Source organism: Heliangelus exortis, chromosome 11, assembly GCF_036169615.1.
Source record: "Heliangelus exortis chromosome 11, bHelExo1.hap1, whole genome shotgun sequence".
In the NCBI taxonomy this organism is placed as follows: Eukaryota; Metazoa; Chordata; class Aves; order Apodiformes; family Trochilidae; genus Heliangelus; species Heliangelus exortis.
This window is the reverse complement of record NC_092432.1, coordinates 4,216,044-4,239,237: the sequence shown is the minus strand read 5'-3', so window position 1 is coordinate 4,239,237 and position 23,194 is coordinate 4,216,044. Positions and strand designations below refer to the sequence as shown.

The 23,194-nt window shown below is 42.0% G+C and overlaps 1 long non-coding RNA gene across 1 annotated transcript in view; it reads left to right on the top strand.

Annotated features, from left to right (window-relative positions):
• Window positions 1–7,832: 7,832 nt before the first annotated feature.
• LOC139800796 (uncharacterized) overlaps window positions 7,833–23,194 on the top strand; it is a 34,057-nt gene continuing 18,695 nt past the window's right edge. The window contains exon 1 of the long non-coding RNA XR_011727935.1: window positions 7,833–7,950. This is a non-coding gene — a long non-coding RNA (uncharacterized lncRNA). The remainder of the gene's footprint in view (window positions 7,951–23,194) is intronic.

Below are 23,194 nucleotides of genomic sequence, written 5' to 3'. Positions count from 1 at the left end.
CTCTCAAATGGCAATAGCTGGAGCCTGGGTGAAGAACTCAAACTTTAAGCCAACTTTCAGACAAGTTTCTTGTAATAACCCAACTTCCAAGACACTTGGAAGACTTAAGAACTGTTGCAAGTAAACAGCTTTAAGCTGATTGACTATGATGAAAAAGTGCTGCAGTAGGACCACACTTAGATAAACTGATTAGTTCATCTGGAGTTTTGCATTTATTATGCCTCCTCAGACTCTAATCCCAGAGAGAATCATGCTTGGAATACTGAAAGTATTGCCAGGATGCTGTAAGAGTGGCCATGCTGCCTATTTAAACCTGCAACATGGACCACCACGACAAGGTTTAACTGATTTTAAAATATGACATGAAGTAGTAAATACTGGAGGCAAGGAGGGAAAATATCCACAGAGAAGTAACCTGAGCGTGGATGCTCTGCAAGTGAAAAAGGAAGTCCAACATCAGACTTAAAATTGTGGGTAGAATCACAGGTCTAAAAGTACCAAAAAGCACATTTTCTTCTTAGTGCATATCATGAATACTGGGATAGCTAAAGATTCACTGCTTAAAACCCTCATTTCATGCAGCCAATTAGTATGCTACCCAAACCATTATCAAGCATTACTGTGGGTATCATGGTGCACAATGAAGACGTTCAGGTAATTATAACACGACCCAGATGACCTTCTGTACCACAGGCAAAACATTGTGCCCCTTACCCTGTCTAATACTGGCCAAGGGACCTGAGACAACCCTGAATTGTTAAGCTACAGGCAAGATTTCAAAAGTGTTTCCAGCCTTCAAGCATCCAAAATAATAAAGTCATTTGAGGTCTTGTGTTTCCGAGAACAGGTACTGATTTTCAGGGGCAGATTAGATGCCTGAACATTTCAGGCTTTTGCTTTGGAGATAATAACTCTCTGATGGATTTTGCTCACAGACAGTCATCATCTCTAGGTAAGTGAATCTGAAAGCAGCATGAGTGTATAATTGACTGCACACCGGGCTCTGTAGCTCAGCACGGAGACATAACCAAAGAACAGTAAAAAGCTTTAACTGCCAAGAAAAGGAAATATTTTCCTTAGCCCATAAAAAAAAAAAAAAAAAAAAAAAAAACACACAAAAAAAAACCTGTCCACCAAACTGCAGGCTTTAAAACTCAAAGCCAGGTTTTCACACATGACTTCTAGAGCTAACAAGCTCTACAAATCATTCCCCTTTTCGATATTTAAAAAATTCCAGCATCACACTCACACATGTGAAAATAAAGCCATCCATTCCTACCAATACTTCTATGGGCAGTTTTTAATCCTACAGAATCTCCTGTGTTTATCATTTGCATTTATTTATAAAGCTGTTGTCTCCCATCACTGGGGAGCATCATGTTGCATATTTGTGTAATGCAGCAGAAGAGAAGAACGGGGATTCCTGCTAGAAAACCTAAAGAAATCATTTTGTGCTGGTTATTTCCAAGCCAATAATAATGTTGTACAGCGTAAAGCACTTTTCCTGCAGCAATATTATGAAGTCTGAAAAAGATCATCTCCCAAGGAACAGACCGACAGCTCAGAACTAACCCAGGCAAGGCCAATCAGAAACAGAAAATACTTTTGAGTAACTCCTACTTACTAGTTTGCATTTTTTGGAGGGAGATTTTAAAGTATTTTTTAATAGGAAAAACTTGTCTGTTCTTTACAGGTGTGGAAATCAAAGCAAGGAGAGATGAACTACCCATGATCATCTGCCCATGAAACAGGGACAGATCAAAGCCTTCTGACCATCTCTAAAGCAAGCAGTGAGCAAGGCTGCAGCATGATGCAAGGATCTGATCCCCTCTCTTCCAGTTAAGAGTCCTGACCAGGATATGTTACAACTTCTAATATTCATGCACCCACAGTTCTTTTGTTCAGTAGAAAGTGCAGGCAGGGATAGAGAACCTGGAGAGTGATGCACAGCTCATTTTTGCCTCCACATGCAGCCTGGAAGCACACCTAAGTCTGGCAGCTCAGAGATGCTCCCCAGTCTGGATGACACCTCTCAGCTGCTGCTCTGCACAGCTCACCAGCCCACAATATATCTCTAAAGCTGCCTTGTCTGATTTGAAGGCACATCTGACTCTGTCTGCTTTACCTGAGGCATCTCTCTTCCTACTTGTCACAGTGATACGAAAATTAAGGCTGTTTCCAGTCAGTGATATCATTATCACCATTAGAGCTCCATCATGTAAAGAAATAATGTGCCTTCATCCTAGCAAGGACTGGTCCATAGAGAACTACACAATTTTTTCCCCTTCTGAATCACTCTAATTTGCTGTCTAAGACTGAAGTGGAATATGCTCTCTGTATTTTCAACATCTCAGTCCATCCACTGGGTCCTAGACTGTTACAGGTTGAGTAACTGGATTTCCATGAGCTTAGTTATTCCCATGGCTTGTGTTAAGGTATGCCAAGGCAAGTGTATGCACCCCAGGAAGGGTGAAAAAACTGGCAATGAGATTTCTCTGAGGAAGAATTTCTAGAAGAGAAAATTCAGAGCATCAAGAAACACTACAAGACTCTCCACTCTATCCTCCTTTCCCATTGTAGTTGCAGTATGTACCTAAAAGAGGCAAAGCCTTCTTCTACAGAAATAAAACTATGAAGCTCACCAGGGTCATTCCCCTGCTTGTGTGGTTCCCTACAGAAGGGTCATGGAGCAGACAATCAGACAGCTAAAGACAAAACTTTGATCCACAAGCAGACTTTGTAGATAATTCCTAATTATTCAGTACAATAAAACACAAGATACATTTTAATCCAAGTGTGAAGTCTGCGAGATGACTTCTGGGTTCATTCAATTTGAGCTGGAACATTTTTCCTCCTTTAACTCTCTGCATCCTTTGTTCAGAACCAGAATAGTGACACAAAATAAAATAATAATAAAATAAGACAATGTACAGTGAGAAAAAGCAGGAACTGAAAACCAGACCAGAAAGATATGCTTTTTAAATCCAAAATCTATTTGTTAAGCAAGCAATCAGTATATTTTGAATATTTTTAAATAATTGTTTTCACAAAACAGATTTATATTTTATAGCAGCTCCAACAGACAAGCAGAGAGCTGTGATCCTCTGAGAAGTTTTACTCAGGTTTTTGCCCTCCCTAATGTGATTGCCAACAAGGAGTGACAGTTGGTACCACCTGCAGTGCTGGGTTTTGTGACTCGAATAACTTCTCAGACTCCCAATGAGACAAACAGGTCATTTCAGATTAGACTTCAAACTGCACAGGCTTTTGGTCACTTCTGCCCTGGGTGACATTCGACTACAAACTGTCATTTGCAAGTCATCTGTCAACAGGTTGTTCCTACCTCCAAGTGGATGTTTAGACACATTCACAGAGAAGAGCAAGTTAAGGAAAGTTAGATGGTGCCACATACTCTCGTGGACTCATTTAAGGTTATCAAAAGCTATATATTCTCGTGGATGGGATCTACTTTGCTCTTATAACCAAAATGCAACCCCAAAAAGGAACTTTTTGCACAACTCATTTATTGTTCTCTCAACCCTTTATTGTTCTCAACAGCCTAGTTAGAACTCTATGTTGACTCTTTGTACTGACATTGTTATGTTCCCTTTTTTTACCAATGGGCCCAACAAACATGTATCTTATTTGTTTTCATGGCTGCTTTTACAGTGTAATGACATCTTATAGTTAAAATGGTCACCAATTGAATAGGCCTTGTTGGTTTATGAAATAGCTGTTAATATTAGATTGTACAGTTGGGAATATTACAGCATGCACTTGTGCATTAAATATTAATTTGTCTGGTGAGAGCTGAGACTATTTGAAGTGTAAGAATTGAAATCTGGGCAGGGCTTCAGTGTGTTGTTGCCAGTGGCCTAATGATGTATGCAGTGTGCACTAGCCTGAGCCTTTGGGGTACCACAGCATGCAGCTAAAGGCCACAGGCCTGTGTTTTCCATTTTGTCCTTGTTCAAGATGAATGCTGAAGACAGATTTCTATGGTAGGTTCTTTCTTCAAGCCAGTCCAGGGCTTTTTCCAGATGATCAATCTATCCTTGCTCAAAGTGGCTCATGCAAGGCAGTGGCAAACAATTTTTGCTGCCTGAAGCCTCTTCAGAGCAAATTATGGGTCTCTGAGGATAGTTTATTGCCAGCAGATATTCCTCTTTTGTGAAGTTCTTAGAACAGTCAATGCACTAATCTTTCAAGTACCATCAATCGAGAGACAGGAAAACAGAAAATCAGTCAATGGAAGTCCTCACATCAAAAGGGTTTGTTGTATATGTCAGGGGTCCACAGAGAGGAAATGGATGCATGTACATAACTCCTGAACTAGCAATTCCAAGCTCTGGAGATTCCACATGTTGCATAGTAGCACACAAGTTGCTAATGTGTAAAACTTGGGCAGCAGCATAGTTAATTAAAATCATTTTACTGCCCAGAAACCTTCAGATGGGCACACGGTAAACTAAATAGAGACCAACCCATACCACATGGGTTTGAAAAAACAACCTAATCCAGTTTACAGATTCAGAATCTAGGCTGTTGGGGTTTTTTTAATAAATACAAAAACAACCTAATCCAGTTCACAGATTCAGAATCTAGGCTGTTGGTTTTTTTTTTAATAAATACAAAACGAAGCTCTAAGATAATTTGTTCAGAGCTCACTCAACTTAGGTAACATGAGTTAAAATGGAGTTGATGCCTTGGCTAATCCATGAGTTATTTCTTCAGCTGTATTCCTCCTCTTGTTTACCCACTTGTGCATTCATGAATGATCTGAGGACTGTTCATGTAAAATCCATAACCTACCAAAGTGTCTGTCAGACTGGGGAACACCTGACACATCTCCCTTTACCACACTGAAGTTTTGCCTGACAGCAAAAGTTAATGTCAGGGTGGTTTTATTATTTCTTATTTACTTTATTTGGTAGGGAGGTGAGACAGCACAACCAATGCTGGGGGCCCAGTTTTCCCAGAAAAAGTTAGATAACTCCTCAAGCAGCTAACATGTACCACAGTGACTGTACATACAGTCCTACTGAGTACCTCCAGACTGTCTGCATGGTGTGTATGTTACACAGGAACACACACTGGGAGAGTCAGACCACATTATCCTGAAGATAGCAGCAGAGGGGTGGGATATTTCCTTGACTCCAGCACTAGAAAATTAAGTTACCGAGGATTTTACTCCAAAGACATTCAATGCAGCCTCTCTAGGTGTGGCTAACAAGCCTTACAATGCACGTTAGGCTGCTCTGCTGCAAAGCATGAAGGAATAATGTTAGTGAACTTCTGGAACCTGCTGCCACAGGAGGCTGTGGGGGCAAACACTATCTGTAGAGTTTAAAGGGATGAGAGAAATTCTTGAACAACAGCTCCATAAAAAGGGGAGGCAGGAATGTACCCTGCAACATCTTTACTCCAATAATTACAGGCACTGGAGTTGCATGAAGGGAAAGGGCTGCAGAAGGTGGTTAGAGCCAGATTGTCCTGGAGAGCAATTTTTGGGAGCAGTCTAAGACACTCAGGTTGGATGAATTATTGGTGTGACCTGAACTATTTTTCTTAAGTCGGTTATTTACCTCAGAACCTTTTTTAATTTTATTTTTTTTTAACCTTGCAGTTGTGTTCCTGCCAGTATTAGAGGAGGCCTTATGGTGAATGATCCAAGCGTGGATGGAGGTGGCTTAAATGTAAAAAAACCACAATAGCATTAACAACAGCAACACAGCCCACTTCATCCAGTTTCATGTCACTTCTGGGGTTTCTGATAGAGTTCAGGACAAACAGAGAATATGCAGAGACCTCGTACAGCTGCTCTGATTTTTCTCTCTGCCTGATGAGTCCAAGTCCTTCTCAGAGGAGATCTCTCAAGGACTAGGATTTCTCTGATATTTCCTGATTAGCTTTTCCAGGAGCAATTTTGCTCCATAATTCAATGAATAGAGTAACTGATAAGCCTGAAACGTGCTTCCCATATTTTCAAAAGTGATGATTTAGTGTACCTCTTTTTGCAGCTGGACACTTGAGGATGCTTTAAAGGCCCCCTCCCCCCCCCCCAGTTTCTGAGGTCAGAAGTCACATAGACCATTTGCTTTCTGGTATCTCAAATTGTGCCCTACTCTCTGCAAAGAAAAGAAATCAAAATCAACAGCCTTTGGAAAAAATGTAAAACTTGGATTTTGAGATGAAGTGCAAGAAGAATTAAAGGGTAATTATAGTTGCCAAGAGAGGAAGGACTTCAATAGATGCCTTCAGGTGAGCAGATACTTCAGTCCTGATGAAACACATGGCTTTAACTCAAACACACCTTTGACATTTCCAGTGTATGTGTTTGGGTGGGGATGAGTGTGAAACTGAGCACGGTTTCTCTAAGAAATGGAAGCAGACTTCAGAGCGTGATAGGAAACACATGGTGACACCAGATAAAAGAGACAGACAGAAAATAAAAAGAGCAAAAATTCTGCCAAAGGGGAAAATCACAACTCACATCCTCTGCTTTGGAGATGGCTCTGTATGATTACAAGTGTGCTGTGAATATGGCTGTTCTGATAAAAAAATAGTTTGCAGCATTCACAGAAAAAAGTTCTTTGGAGAGGTAATATGTTTTTAGCTTCTCTTTTTTTTCCTTTTTTTTTTTTTTTTTTTAGTTTTTCCCTTCAGCTGTTCAGCTTTTGGGTACAACCAGCCATGCAACATGTGCCACACGTAAAGCCCTGCCTAAGAGCTAATACTCAAATGAACACCCTGATTCCTAAGCGCATATTCATTTGAACCACAGTGACAGCCTCATTTAGAAACAAATTAGGGGTTAACTAAGAAGTCCATGACGGAGGCAGAATTGAGTTTCCCTTTTCCCCTCACTGTCTGTTAGAATTAGAAAGTGTCTATGAGCAGTGTGTGTCAAGAATATGAACATGAGATGTCATTTCTCCTGCCTCTAATTGAAGCCAAGATAAATGAAGTGGAAAGGCGGCGTCCAATCCAATCAAAACATGAAAAAGGTATTTTGACATGTAAATTACAAACTTCCTGTGTATTTTGTCTCCCCAATTACACCCTCCCCTGTCATGTTTTTTTAAATTATATCTTAATCTCCCAGTCTCCTAATAATTATGTCATCATTCTTGGGCCTTGAACACTGTGTAATGGTATTTTATAGGATGTGCCATTCATTATTAACTAAACTCACTCTCTGTCCCCGGTGATGCTATTTCTCATGGTGTTCAAATATGCATTGTGTCAGTTCTCCCTTTGTAAATGTTAGGCCAGTTCCACTCACTGCTTCTTGATTAAATGGTATGGAGTAGGCGAGATACTTTCAGACAGTTTATTCTGCCCATCATTATTTTATAGGGATGCACGCTCCCTAGTATTTTTTTAATGGAATGGGTGAATGGTTTCAAATGTATCTTCCCAGCCAGTCTGGATCACTGGAAGAGCTTCGTGGCTTTCATGGTGTAATTGACTGTATTTTCTCTCCACCTCTTAAAAGAGGAGACAGCACTGGCTCAAATTAAAATGCACAGTAAGGGATCAGGAATAAGATCAATGCAGTATGTAACTACACCTACAAGAGAGTATTTCCATTGACTGCAACAGTCTTTATATCAGATCTAACAGAATGACACCAAGGATCAAATTAATCACATCTATTTTTAGACGTTGTGAATGCGACATCTAAGGTACTCGGCAAGACCAAAATAAGCACTCCTAGAATTCTATTAATCTCATTCCTTTAAACTTCTATTTTTGGATGAGATTAATCACACCTTAGAAGTGCCTTTTTCTCTTAGACGACTAGAACAGGAGTCTTCATCTGGTAGAAGTCCACCAGAAGAGGAACCCCATCCCAAAAGGAATCTTTGATCCTTTGATCCTGTCCCTGGAGCTAAGGACTGCCATGGAAAGGAGGAAGAGATGACTGCAGGCAGAAGGAGAATTAAGGTAAGTAAGCCTTCCAATACTTGATTTGGTTATAAATGCAGTTGGTTAAAGGTTCTTGATGAACAGCATTCAAGTGACAGTTGCTTAGGTTTCTGAGCAGAGAGACAATCTAGAATACCAGCCAAACCATCAAAGATTTAAGAACGGTAGCTAATTAGACCCAGTATCAGATGTTGCATAAGAATGCCACATTTCTCTGTTTTAGTGATGATCAGACTAAAAACTGGGTAGCCTTCCTGATGCAAAAGCAAGTATTTAGTTAAATACAGCTAGTTCAGCAATATCCCTTAACTCCTGATTTTGAGAGCACAGAAAGTGCTCTCCAGAGATGACTTCCCCATAAACAGCTGAAAAAATTGCAAAGAAAATTACTAACCTGACTGTTCTTAAAAGTGATGTGAAACAACTTCTGTCTACACATAGAGTTTTATGTTCTCAATCAAGCCTTCAGTGAGGCAGAGAAGCCTGTGAAATGCTTTCATCCCAGGCTTTCTGTTATTGAGCACAACACACATAAAGTCAGCCCTGTTTTTCAGCATCCACCTGCATGGCAGGAATTTTGCCCTGGATTTGAACTGATCCACATCTTTTTCTAAGCTCTGTGTAAGTGAATAATGCTCCCAATATCAAAGATGCAGTTTGTAGATGAAAGTTTGGCTTTGGACACACCTGGACAATCTATTTTTATTTATTACCATAGCCAGTGCAAGAAAGGAGCTGTGCAAAATTCTTAGTGGCACAAGCTCAGAAGTGAATGAAATAAAAACTCAAGAGTTTCAGCATCCTCTCTCTTTGCAAGAAAGCTGAATCACTGCAGGAACTCTGATCTACAGCTGCACAAATAAAAACCAGGAGCCCTCTCCCAGCAAATATGCTGCCAGAGCTGGGTCCTGTCTCCTCAGGCCTGGGAACTACCTCTTCCCAGAGCCTCCCAACATGGAAATCTCATGGAACCCTAGAAAGACCAAAAATTATTCAGCTCAACAAAAACTTTCACTCCAGACTTGTTTCTTCCTGGTATGTTTTCCTCTGTCATTTTCCCCAGACCTGGGGAACCTGATTTGACTTATTTCTTCCTTCACATGGGCACTGGAGGGTCCATGTTTCTCCTGTACTCTCCCTCCTCTAGTGTCCTTTTTGATTGTTTTTGTTGTTCCTGACCTCTCTGCTGTAAAAGCCTCCACTGCTGCTCACCTGTCTCCAAAGCATTCAAACAGCAACCTCTGTTAAATGACCCAGCAAGCTGGCTTTAAGACTTAGATACTTAAACACAGGGTCCACCTGCTGAGGAGATCCCACTGTTCTCAACCTGCTCTGTGCAGACAAACCTACAGAGCTATTAAGCCTCTGAAGGCCCTTTGTAACCACCCATTCCCTGCTGGAAACTTGGTTTCTATATATGCACAGCCCAGTGATGCTGCCTGCTCATCCTCTGGCACCTTGTGCCAAAGCTCAGCTTCCCTAGAGATCAGCAAGACCTCATGTGGCATTGCAAAACACCTTCTCCAGCCTCAGCCAGAAAGCTCAGAGGGCCACACACCTTTCATCCAGTTCCTCAGAGGAGAGCTTTTCTTTCATGGGACTGGACAGCTGGTTTTACTGGAATAGGACTGAGACAAAGAGAATTCAATTGTTTCAGTCATCCTGTCATCTGTACCCCTACCTGAATGGCAATCATTAGATTTCTTGTTCCTCCTTCATCTAAGCTCCTACAAGTAGCCTTCATGGTTTCTACCATGCTGTGATTTCATAGCACAGGTTTGCCAAGCTGTGTTAGTGGCAGTCCCAGATGTGCACACACACGTGCACGTTTGCTCTTTGGAAAGGAACAGTGAGGTTCCTGCCAAGCTGGATTTAATCCATTAGCACAAGATGCTCCATGTTCATCTAATTGGCTTTCCAGCACTAGATACAACCAACTGGCACTCCAGCATGGTAGCACCACTCTCACCTTAATTAAAACCACCTAAAATTACTGAGTCTTTCTTCAGTTGCACCATTCTTTTTGCACAGGGTTCATCTCTCCATCCAGGAAGGTTCCCACACAGGCATAAACCTCCTCCATCTCCTGGAGCTTTCCTTTAAGTACAACTCATCTCTACCCAGAAAAGGCAGTGGCTGGAGTATCTCTGCCTGTACCCAGAGGAGAGAGAACACAAATTTACATCCAGTCATAATAAGACATAAAAACAAATCCAGAAAATTCTTAACCTAATAAATGCCAGTGCACTTTTTCAGACGTGGCAGCAAACCCCTCGATCTGCCTTTAGGTGGAAACAAAAAAGGAAAAAGATTGCTGTAACAGCTTTTCTGGTGGCAGAGGCAGAATGTATTTGCATCCGGAGTTGTGCTGCTACTATGTTACTTACACAGCCTGAATGTCCCCATAAAAGTACTGCATGTATCAGGCAATTACTTTTTCCTGCTTTCTGGTATTCTGAAATACCTTCCTGTGCCTGCCTCCCTTTCCACATGCTCTGAATATATCTGCACTTTAATAGATTTTGTCATCTGCAGCCTAATGTGCCAAGTAGCAGTTTACCATCACAGAAATGCTGGCTGACCCACCAGCACTGAGCCACAGCATCACCAAATGGCTTGGCAGGGTTTGTAACCAACACCAACAATGACACAGGAAACAGAAAATAGGTCCTCTTGGGCATGGAGAAAGATGCTGCTGGTGAGAGACCTCCCCTACCTCCCTCCCAGCTCTCCACAGCTCCTGCAATCACATCGTGTGTCCAGCAGCAAACCCTCAGCACAGCCCCTGGAAAGGCAGAGGGAGGGAGAGGAGAGCACAAAGAAGGATTTACCAAAATAAATGCAGGAATAGCTTGTACAGAGCCTTCCTCGTGGAGTGTCTTTCAGGAGCACCAAACAGATAAACAGGGGATATATTTGTACATCCATACATACACACACACACTGACCTCAACAGCCAAGGTAACTGTGGTTGAAGAACATTTTCTTGTTCCATCCCTACCCATCACACCCTCCAGCAGCAGAATCAGCCATGTTGCAGACAACAGGTTCACCAATATCCAAGTAAAATCCCACTGTAAACCAGCCTGGGATAGTGGTCCTGGCTCCAAAGGGACAACCCTGTGGTTGGAAGTCCAGGTTGACCACAGAGAACCATTCCCTGGCTGGAGAACTACCAAGACAGACCTCCCCCTGCTCTTCTTTTGGCCACAACACTGGGCACTATGGAAAGGAGCTCCACCTGCTCCAAAATCACAGGCCTCACTGAATAAACTTTAAAAATGCAGTTTAAATACAATGACAAATCCTCAGCTCTCTACATAAGGTCACACTTCCCCTGCCAGCAGCCAAGGGCAAGCAGCATGGGTCCCAGGCCTGAGGTGGTTGCCAAGACCCACAATGTGCTGAGGAAACAGCTTTTTCTGGCTCTTCTTTTTTTCTGTGACCTCTGATCCCAAATGAGACTTCAAGCCACAAAGATCCTAACCTCACTCTGAATTGCAAAAGCACATAAGTGTGCAATAAAACAAGACAGGAACTCACACCTCAGGCTTCTGATGACCAACCCTTCTTCCTTGTGGAAACATTATTAGTGGTTTTCTTCTATTATTCATTCATACATTCACACTGTAGCATTGATTTTAATTCACGGGTACATCTATTAGAGTGGACTTAAAAATAGATAATATTTCCAATATATTTTTAGCAGTGAAGAATTTGAGAGAGGAAGAAAAAATGTGAAGAAAAATAGCATCGCTCTTCAACAAGCTACAGACCCAGCCATAATATGCTTGAAATCTGAAATTCATAATAGATTCTTTTCCCCCTCAGAATTTTATAAAGAAAAGCTGTCACTTGTCAGATATATTGAGTGGGGTTTGGATCAGAATCCAGTTGCAACCAAAAGCCCTTCATCTTCATTAACATGGCCCCTAAAATGGTACTTTTGCTAAAAAAAGACATGGAAGAGTAAAAACAGTAGATGCCAGTATCTCTGCAAATCCCTCCTTTTCACTTTTTCTGCTGTCAAAACCTTGATTACAAAAGCACAGAAAGAATTCAGCACATACAAATTCAATACCATAAGAGTTTGCTCCTCCTGAGCCAGATCCTCTGCTGATACAGATCAATACAGATCTCTTTAGCCTAAGTGCATTTACATTGTGAATCCAGCCCCTGGGATCCTTGAGTTCACATACAGGAAAAGCCTGCTTTTAATTAAAATAAATAAATAAATAAAAGACTTTGCAAATGTGTGTTTACAGAGGGATGAGACCCCTCTGCAGGTTTGTTCTGTTTCATTTGTATTTTCATAGCTGGAAATTCAGGGACAGACCAAGAGGTTCCATGGTCACTGACTTGGTTGAAACATTCTCATGATAATTTCAGTTTTGGCAGCACCCACCTTCTGGGAAGCTTGTCCCAAACCCTTTGCCTTTGAGACAGGAAAGGAAACAAGGTTTGAAGCCCATTATTTTGATATGTACAAGCCAGAACTGAACTACAACTATTTTGTTTGGCAATTCCCTTTAATTTTATGGTAAGTGATTCAAACCATCCTTAAAAGCAAAGTATTTACGGAACAAAACGGTTGTTTTGGAGAGAAATTAAACGTTTATTTCGACACAAAAGAGTCTGCTCCTTCCCTTTCACTGTTTGATTTTCTATCTTTTTTTTTCTTCTTCAAAAAAGCGTATTTATTTTAATTTTTTTGCACTGCCAGGGAACAGAAGTAATCAATTATTCACACTGCTTTAGATAAACCATGCATAAATCATGAATAAAAATATACATTAATTTCCTTCATTGTAAACTACAATTTGGTGAAGAGTAAAACAGGAGTCCAAACTTATTCTCTGCCTTTCTTTGTCTTGTTTTTCACTTAAGATTCAAGTATAACAGCCTGGATCTTGGGGCAACTTTAGAGCAGCCACAGCCCTTCCATGTTGTTATACTACCATCTACTGATAAAAGGATGCTACTTCTCTGGGTTCTTATCTCCCGTTTTCATCACCCTGATGCAACAAGCAATATTTCAGCTCAATCAGAGCTCAAAAATGAGCATTAGCTGCTACTTCAAGCATTATCACCTGGATGCTCTTTTCTGCAATAGGAACACATTCACAGAGTAATCAGCTGCACTCCAGACCCCCTGTAGAAAATAAGGTATTGAGGGATTTATGTTTGTTACTTCCTTTGTTTCTTGCAAGTGAAAAAAGTTAAGGAATGGAAAATGATCAAAAGCCTTTTGTCAATTTGAAGGAAGTGAAGCAGCATTATTTTGCTAGTTTGAGTAAGCTTAAAAATGCACTAAATTGAAAAACAAAACAACACCAAGCTTGGACATATAAAATATTCATTGTTCCCCATTACTAGCAACAGGAAAAGCAGCAGCTCAGCTTTTTGCAGTGTTCCCAAACCCCTCTAGGGGGTTTCTTGGTGCTTCCTGCGAGGTGTCTCCTGTCAGCACCCAGGGGAAAAAAAAAACAACAAAAACAACTCATCTGAGATTACTACTTCGTTTGACTAAGGAATGAAGAATAGAGAAAAGAGCTGCACTCTTTGCAAGGTCTCTGGATGAAACAGTTGGAAGTGCCAGTTAATTTCATATCCTTTGCCCTTCTCAGATATACCCAAAATAGAAAGAGTGGCAGGCACCTTTTATTTTAATCAGTGTGCTACAGTGATATGGGGCTAATTAGATGCTAGTAATTAAGAAAAGACTGCTGTGACGGATGTTTTTGCAGGTTGCATTGTTGATTTAAGAAATAAGGCTGTTCACCTTTAAGTATTGTCAGTCACATTATTTTAGCTGGAAAGAATTAAATGTCAATTTTATCTTGCTTCATCACTGCTCTTTAATCAATGTCGATGCATCACTTCCCCCTATCATTCCTCCATCAAACACTGACCTGGAAATCTGACACTAAGCTTTGCAACACCAGCTCAGCTAATTAAGAACTTTGTTATTCCGCCTTCCATCTTTTAAAGAAAAGTAAGAAAAGTGCCAAAGAGACTCTTGCTTTCATGTGGAAAAGCATCAGCAGGGGGCTAATAATAATTAACAGTGACCGACAGCTCAGGCTGAGCTGTGATTTGGCCCAGTCCTGAAGTCACGGAAAGGTAAAAGCTTAGAAAAGTCAGGCCCTGAATCACTGCAGCAAATAAACGGGATTTCAGGAAAGAAAACAGCTTCCTAGCCTCAGACTACAGGAACATACCAAGATTGGCTTGTAACCTAGAAAGGTGTCAACACTTATTTTGGCTTCTAACCCTTTCAGCATGGGGGCCACATCCTCACCAAGTCACCGGGGGAGCTGAAGATCAGAAGGAGCACTCAGAGCCTCTCCAAAGCAGACAACCACAGACAGTGTGTGCCACCACTCAGGAATTAAAAGCAGGACTGAGCTATATCCAGATGGGTTTACTGGATTTTCCTGCACGCAAGCAGAGGAGAGTTTGTAATGCTGATACTGCCACAGATTCTGGGAGTCCTAAGCACAGATTAAGATCCCAGTATTCAGGGGGCTGCAGGAAATGACAGCTCCAGCCTCATGGATCTCCCAGCCTGACATGGTAAATAGAGAGACCATGTGCAGGCAACCTGCACACAGCAGTGCATGATAAAATGAGGGGAAAATGTAAAAGGAACAAAAAGGTTTTGATCAGTATCTTGTTACTGCTCCCCTGTCTTTGACAGGCTTTTGGTGAGAAACCCAGAGAGGAAGCATAGTTTAAATATTACAAAACCAGATAGTTTTGAATATATTCAAGGCCATTCCTTGAGTCCATGGGGAAGGGCAGATACTGCAAGTGTTGGCTGGAAAACTTCACTGCTTGAGAATCAATTAGTTGTGGCCTGTCAGAAGTGGGCACAGATTTGTCCTTACTCAGTAAGAGTGACAAGCAGGATGGAGATGGGCTTTGAAGGCTCTTCAATAAAGACACAGTCAGGACTAGCAGTGAGGACTTGAGAGGCAAAAGCAGGTCAGAGCTTCTTGGACATGGAATCCAGCAGCAAGGCAAATCTATGTAAGAAATTTATCTCTGCTGTGCTTCTGGAAGAGAAATTTTAGGTGTACTTTCTGAACAGAAGCAAGAACAACCAAGGGCATACATTTGGCTGATATCAGTGTTTTCTTATTCAACTGCAAACAGAATAAGAAGGTTCAAATTTCATTGGTCTAACTCCTCAGAGGTGGAGGAACAAAAGCACAAGCAATTGTCACAAACTGTTGCTTATATTATCTCACCCAAAAGACCTGTAGACCTAGCAATCCAAGCAGACTCTGAAGGCTTTCACAGGATTATTCATGTGAGAAAGACTTTTTTTTTTTTTTTTTTTTTTGCATAAGAATGAAGAATGAGAATTCTAAATATATTTTAAGGCACAGATTTCCAGTGAGAGATGGAAGACAAGACACAAATGCCACTTTTTCAGAGCCAGCATTTTCTTTGAGAATTTTTTTAGGGAAAAAAAAACCCTGCTGTTGAGTAAAAATGCTTCCTATGGTGTTCATCACCCATCCTCTTCTATCTGCAGAGAAGGTTTGTGTGGCAGCTCCATCCTGACCCAAAGCTCATCCTACACCTCTAATGCAAGCAGGACTCAAGGCAATTCTAGATCTGGAGGCCCTCAGTTCCATTGAATTACAATACAAGGCAGTCCAGAGGCCCCAAGTTTTGAAGCTTTTAATTCTTTTCAGTCAACGAGTGGGACATCTCAGGGATGAAACGTTGACTGGAAGTACCGAGAGTTCAAGTCCTACACACACCTTCTGAGACTGCTGGAAGAGCTTTGTCCCTCAGCACCTCAGCTTCTCATCTGGCAAATGAAGGTCCCTTAAAGATTTTGTGAAGATAAATTCTATGAGGAAAGGCTGAGGGAGCTGGGTCTCTTTAGTTTGGAGAAAAGGAGACTGAGGGGTGACCTCATCAATGTTTTCAAATATGTAAGGGGTGAGTGTCAGGGAGATGGAGTTAGGCTTTTCTCAGTGGTGACCAGTGATAGGACAAGGGGTAATGGATGTAAATTGGAGCATAGGAGGTTCAAGTTGAACATCAGAAAAATTTTTTTTTACTGTAAGGGTGACGGAGCCCTGGAACAGGCTGCCCAGGGGGGTTGTGGAGTCTCCTTCACTGGAGACATTCAAAACCCGCCTGGACACGTTCCTAGGCGATGTACTCTAGGGGGCCCTGCTCTGGCAGGGGGGGTTGGACTAGATGATCTTTCGAGGTCCCTACCAACCCCTAGGATTCTATGATTCTATGATTCTATGAATTCTTTAGTATCTCTGAAAAGCAGCTTTAGAGTACCTACAAAGGGACCTTGGTAACACTGTTGTGCCTTCAGTACCTCCTTGCAGATCCCACTTTTCCTGGAGCGCAGTGACCTTGATTTTGCAAACTGTGTAAGCACATATTTAAAGTTTAGCTGATTTTCCAATGGTTTGCAGAATCCGAGCTGATACATCCATCACAGAGATACCCACACACACAGCCGACAAAATAAATATCTTCTCAGTGTTCAGATTATCAGCCAGTGTTTTGGGGCCATCTCATAAAGGCGCTTATGTGCAACAATGCCTAAACAAAATGGGTTGATTTAAGAGGGCTGAGGGAACACTTTGCTGAGAATTTCCTGGCTTCATTTAGTTGCAGTCAGAGCGTTAAGATTATATTTCAGTGTCAGTATACTGTTTTTATTTGCTTTATTAAATTTGCTTTAACTTGCATTGACATTTTCTTTCCCTTGTTACTCAATCTCTCAGCTGTAAAGATTCCATTTGCTGAATTGTTTTGCCATTTGTATCAAAATAAATGTTAATGCTACAGGAATTCTTAGGGGGTTTTTTTCACCAAGAAGTGAAATGAAGCCCCAAATGGTGCTCCTGCTGCTTAACTTCTAGTCTCTAGCCAGGGCAGTCTCGTCAGGAGCTTTTGATTCAAAGGCAGCTGCACCACCAACACACAGAATTTGTTCTTTCAGGCCATGCAGTTACTGCAGTTGGCACCACTGTCTGCCACCAAAGTCCTGTTCAGATTCACCATCCTCTCTTGCAGATGGAGCAGTAGCACAGAAAGCAACAGCACTGATGCTACTAATTGCAACCATAGACAAGAATCACTTAGTGCCAAGTTTCCTAAGGATAACTTCTGTTTCAGCTCATGCAGCATTGCACCTGTAGGCATTTTCGGGGGCTAAGTAACAGCGTGATGGGATTTGCTTACTGGAAGCTTGCTTGGAAAAATCAATGCACGTTAAAGTCATATATTGGTGTAAAGTGGTACATCTCTGCTTTATCCATGAGACAGAGAATTTGGTTCTGCAAAAAACATTATTTTCAGCTTCTTGAAGACAAAGGCAGTTGAAGTTCCGGATTTGATTGTAAACAAATGTCCAAAGAAGAGAGTGAAAACATACAGATCAAAGCTATATATCACACATGAAATTGTCCTAAAGCATCTGCACTTTGTATAGACCTGCACATTGACCTTAAACATGTTTCTAAGACACTGCATAAGGCTTTGAAAGAGTCCCAGAAATGGAAGGGTTGTCACACAGGGCTATTGCAATGGTTCCTGCACTTTGGGGTCCAGTCCCCAACTCCAGGAGCAGGAACAGGTGGGATCTAGAACAAGGCAGGAGCCACAGCATGTCATAAAATGAAGTGCTGCCAGTGGGAGCAAAGAAACTTGGCATAATACTGGCTAGGTTGGAATCATCTTGTCTTTCCAAAAGAGGAGAAGAAATGGGTCTCATGCCTCTGGATTTACCCAGGTCACCTGCAGATCTCACCAGGATTTTCCCACCACACAACTCCTCAGTAAGAAAGGAGTCCATCTGGCAATACCACTATTCACTCAGTGATGTTATTTTGAAACACTAGTCCAGAAACCTGTGGAGAGAGAACTTCTCTCCAGAGAAAGGATCTCAAATGGTCTTTATATTAGAGCCTTGCAGTACATGTGAACAACAAACCACTGATGCAAGCAAAAAATGTTCACAGAAAACGGTCAATATTCCTCTCCTTACTTTGTGCTCAAGGGCTACTGAGCTCCTGGAGAAGTGGTGACCTCCTGCACTATTGATGTTGAAGTGTAACCCAGAGACAGAGGGAATGAGCGAGGAACATGCCACAGCTTTCAGGTCTTTGCAGAGATTGAGTAAATTGGACCTGTAGCTTCATTTCCAATGTGCAGAGATTACATGATTTCCTTGGCCAGCTGTACAATTTTAGGTGCTCCTCAGTTCAACCCAACCCCCAATCCACTATCAACAAATCCTGCAGTAATCAGTATTCAAAACCCTGCCATGAGAGAGGTCCAAGCTTTTGAGACAAAGTGACTGATGAAAGTAAACTTTTTATTTTCTAGGGATATTTCCCATTTCCACAGAATCAGACTGTTGGGGGTTGGAAAGGACCTCAAAAAGATCATCAATCCAACCTCATTTTGGGAGGGTAGAGAGAGGGAAATAAAGCATGGCCATGATTTCCAATGGCTGCTACCAATCAGCCCCATGAATGGGCACCAGTGCTGTGGTGCATCAAATTCCATAAGCATTAAGTGCTTCAGCAAGACTGTGTTGTAAATCCACAGTACAAATATTTGATATGCTCCAGGCACAGCATTTCACTGTCACATTTGCCTGGGATCATGCCCAGACGAGCAAATCACAGCACCAGCCTCTGCTCTTTGCTCTGTGAATGCTGGCATCACTCCCAAGGATGCAGAAGTCCCAACACTGGTGTCAGGAAGCCACATGAATAGGTCAGGCATCAAGTGATCCTTCTAAAAGAAATCACTGCAGGTGCCTTTCACTCACCTTCTGCTTCCTGAACCTTGAGGGCACACTTGCTTTATGTTGCTCAGTTTCTTTTCTCAGCTCTAGAAACCTGTACTTTTTAAAATGAAAACTGCAACTCTAGTTCAAGCTCTTCCTTCCAGCAGCTACAGCTTTAAGAGAAAGAGCAAATATTAAAGTGAAATTTGCAAGGTTGGCAGCAGTTTCTCTCTGGCCTGAGGCTGTCCTAGCAAGATCTGATCTGCAGGCTACATCCTCAAGTTGGCTGTGAACAACTTCCTACACAAAGATCTGCACAGGAGCTCTGTGTGTATAAAAAGCAGTTTCTTTTGCCCTGCTGTTGAAGCCATTTGGGTCCACACCATCTTAAGGACAGAGTTTTCTTTTGCAACCCCCATAAGAGGGTTTTATTTATAACATGCTTTCCCCTAGTAAGGCCAGCCAGGAGGAACTGCTGGTCTTTTTATGTCATGGTCTAGAGAGCTGATCAGGTTGTCACAGACCCAAGGCACCAGCCCCTTTGAAAAAGGACTCTTGCCATGATGTATGGCAATAAATACCCACAAATGCTGCAGGAGAGCAGTGTCAAATTTATTAGGAGGGCAAAACTGCCAACATGCCTGCTAGGCTACTCCTGCATGTCCCCTGCACTGAAGATCATTTCCAACCCATTAAAGGCTATTTAAGAGCCTGATTCAAACCCAGCATAACCCTGTGCAGCACTAGGCCATTCCCAGCACCCGCTGCCCTAGCTCTCCCCTGGGCAGTGCTGGGAGGACAAGCAGCCAAAGGACAGGGTTGATTTTACTGCTTGAAGGGAGTGCTGGTGCCCCTGCTCTGAGCTATCTCTTTAGAAAGACCAGAAAATCCCTCCTGGTCACTGCTGGACTGAGTCCAGCAACTTGTGTGGGGCTTTTGAGACTCACCCAGCCCATGGTAGAGTCTGGCTTTGTTTTCTCCTTTAAAAAGTACCAATAGAAAAAAAAAAAAAAATTAAAAAAATCCAGTAGCCTGAGCAAAGAGGTCAATCTCCTCTCCCCATGCTTTGTAGAGCACCCCAAAAGGGGACAACCTGGTTCAGGCACTGTTTGTAGGCTGTTAGTGAAGCTGGACATGGGGATAGCCTCTAGGTACCAAATTAGATGCAACATAGACTTACCCAGAGGACCCCAGCACTGGATTATGGCCACATGGCTCAGCCCAAGTCTACAGCCTCCTGCTTGGTCTGCCACAGCAGTCTAGACATTGCAAGTATGACATGTCACTTTTTCTACACTAATAAACCCATAAGGGCAGGGAAGGCTGCAGGAAAAATGAGAACTACCAGAGCAGAACAGCCCCTGAGTTTTTGTTTATCTCAGACTAATTAAAACAAAAAGTATACCATAACTCAACCCTTAATAATAGGTAACCAGATGTGTCATTACTTGACCATGCTATATTGCTGCACGTATATAAAGGTTATAAGATTGTTTTTCAAAGCAGTGTGCCCCAGCTAAGGGCTTTGTAGCACTTTAATAACAAACTTAGCACCTAAAGGAATTTTGCCTACCAAGGCTAAAGCAAGAGATGCTAAACCTAACGCACACAGTCCTTCAAGTTGGAAATTAAAATACTGGCACACAGCATCATAGAATGGAGCACTCTAAGAGACCATTATTATTATTAATAGGAGGTAATTCCTCAAAAGACCTTTTATCTGTTGAATTATAAGAAATGCTGGAAAAAGTTCCAAAATGCCAGTGGTATACAGTTATTTTTTTGTGCAGAGTTTACTCAGCCCCACCCAAAGAACAAACAAAACCTCAGTGTTTACAGAGGTAATATAATATTAGGGTGTGAGCAATTTACCTGATTGCCAAAGGGCCCAAGAACAAAAGTAAAAAGACAATACTGAAACAAAATCCTTGGCCTAAATCCAGTAAAGCCTGTTGGCTGCTAACACCCCAGAGAAATCACTGTCCACTACTTATTTCTAGCTGAGGGTACATTGCTCATGTCTGAAACCATGCAGCTGAGCAACCCGAGATCTGCAGGTTATTAATCTCGTCCCACTGTCAATCACTTTCCAATCCACCCAACTGATGTTTTCCACCCTGATCTTCAATATCTCTTCTGTGGATTGAATTTTCAAGTGTCCAGCATTGATTGAACTCCTTCTCCATTAAAGCCATCGTGGCCATCAAGAGGAACACTGCACGATGCCCTCGAGACAGATGGGCAGGAATCCCCAGAGGCTGGAGCTGGGCAGCGTGCAGGGACACAGCTGGGGACAAGCCACTCTCTGCAGTGGCCTCATGTCTGCTCTACAATGCTACTTCTGACTCAGAAAGGAGCCCTGCCAGCCAGGCAGATACAAGCACATGGCTGTGCGGGCAACTGAATGACTCTGGTACTTGAAATGTGAGGTTTTGTGGGTCTGTACTATGCAGCGTGCAAAGAGATCCCCGCCGATAACCCTACTTTTGGCTCAGTGGTTTATTTTAGCAAAGTAAATAAACCAAACGTATACAGAGGCTTGGCTTGGAAACAAATAAAAAGCCACAATGGAGCCTCAGACACAAGAATTGTTCTGACTGCTATGCCCTGCCCAGAAGCTCCTGTAGATTGAAGTACAGGCTTTCCTTTCTGAACCATAATTAACGTTTTTGCAATACTGCCTCAGAGTTCATCCAGGCCATCTGATGAATCTGACTAATAGCAGAAGATGCTTTTAACCTGTGGGCTGCCAGACAGCTGGGTACCTCCTTGGCCACATATATTTGGCTGTCAGGTTGAAAGAAAGGCAGCAGATTCAGGGTTAAGCACTATTCCTGTCATGATTGCCCTGAACTTGCCCAGTTAAATTGCAACAGCATGGGTCTCCATAATTATCTAATTGTTAGTGTTGTGCCTTTACGTAATTTATGATGTAGCATTAAAGCCTGACCTCTGGTTTGAGATGAAGTGCAGTACTGCTGACATCCAAGCTCAAATTAGTAGGTAAGTAAGCACCCAATTAACGATTATGCCACTGAGCTTTCATTTCAATCTGACCACACTGCTACACTAATCAGTTTTCTAAGCCTTTCACCTTCCCCATAACTAATAAGCATTTCTCCTGCTTTTTATGTCTGAAAAAGCCTTGTTATCCTCATAAAAAGCACTCCAAGATTGCTGCTTCCAGTAATTCCTACATTAAGCCACTGGCCCAGTGGCATATTACCAGCTCTCTGGCCACCTGAGCAGTAAAGCCCAAGGCACACAGCATGGGCAAGCTGGAACTCTCCAGCAGGGACAAAATCCTTGCAGTGTGCACTGCCTTAGACTCAAAGCAGAGCAATTCAGATGAGAATTTGGTCCTGTCAAGGATCACACAGTTTCATGGGAGTTTAAACATACAGGACAAAGGGACTGAACATCAAACCATATTTTGCAGCTGACTAAATTCTGTCATATCAACAAAAGAGTGACAAGACCTGGAGCATCAAAGGTCTGGAGTTTTAATCTGAGATCCATCAATTACCTCTTATTTGCCAGCAGCATGCATGGGGGAGCTTTCCCTACACACACAACACAAGCCACATGTCAGATGTTGCATCAAATGTTGCCTTTCTGATAAAAATGCCACGGTTCTTGGAAATCTGAGTTGCAGAGCTGAAGATCTGCTCCTCTTGGAATGAGCTTGCTGATGTTAAACAGATGTAACAAGGAGCCAGGACCTGGGCCTGTGCAGCAACACCTGCAGCTCTGAATGATGACTGAAGTGAGAGCTGGAACACAAACCTACAGGGTGGAAATAAATCCCCACTTCACTGCAAGCCCATCCTCTTCATCTTCTCTTAATCTGCAGTTTTCCAGGGCTTCTCTAATCTCTAAAACTTCCATCTTTGAGGCACTTACAACTTTCTCTTACTAACTAAGCTATTTTAATCTGATCTCATCATTACAAGGGACAGCTTTGAAAAAACAATGTTTTTTTTTCAAAGGAGGGAAGCTTCACAGTTGAGTGCTACCACTGGGCCAGAAAAGCTCTGCAAAACTAAGATTAAAATGGAGATGTGTGCAGCAAAACACTATTCCAGCCCAAGTGCATAGAACCAGCATGTTTTGGATGGCATCACATGCAGTTAAAACACTAAGGCATAAACAGGTGCAGTAAGCAATGTCAGGAGAAAGTAAAAAAACAAACAAAATAAGTAATTAATGTCAGGCTTAACATTTGAATACCACGTGAGGGGATGCAATATAAAAATAACCTTACCCACATATACAAAAAGAACTAAAAAGAATGGTAGGAAAAGCTGCACATTATAGGAAATTAGTTGTGTGAAATGTATAAAAAAGCTGAGAGAGTCATATAACTATAGAGACTAATTTCCTGTTCCATGGTGGAGACAGCCCTGATCAGCTGGACTTAATATAGCCTTCTCCATGGCAGCTGGGTCAAATAGTGGCCTAAGCACTAGAAAATTG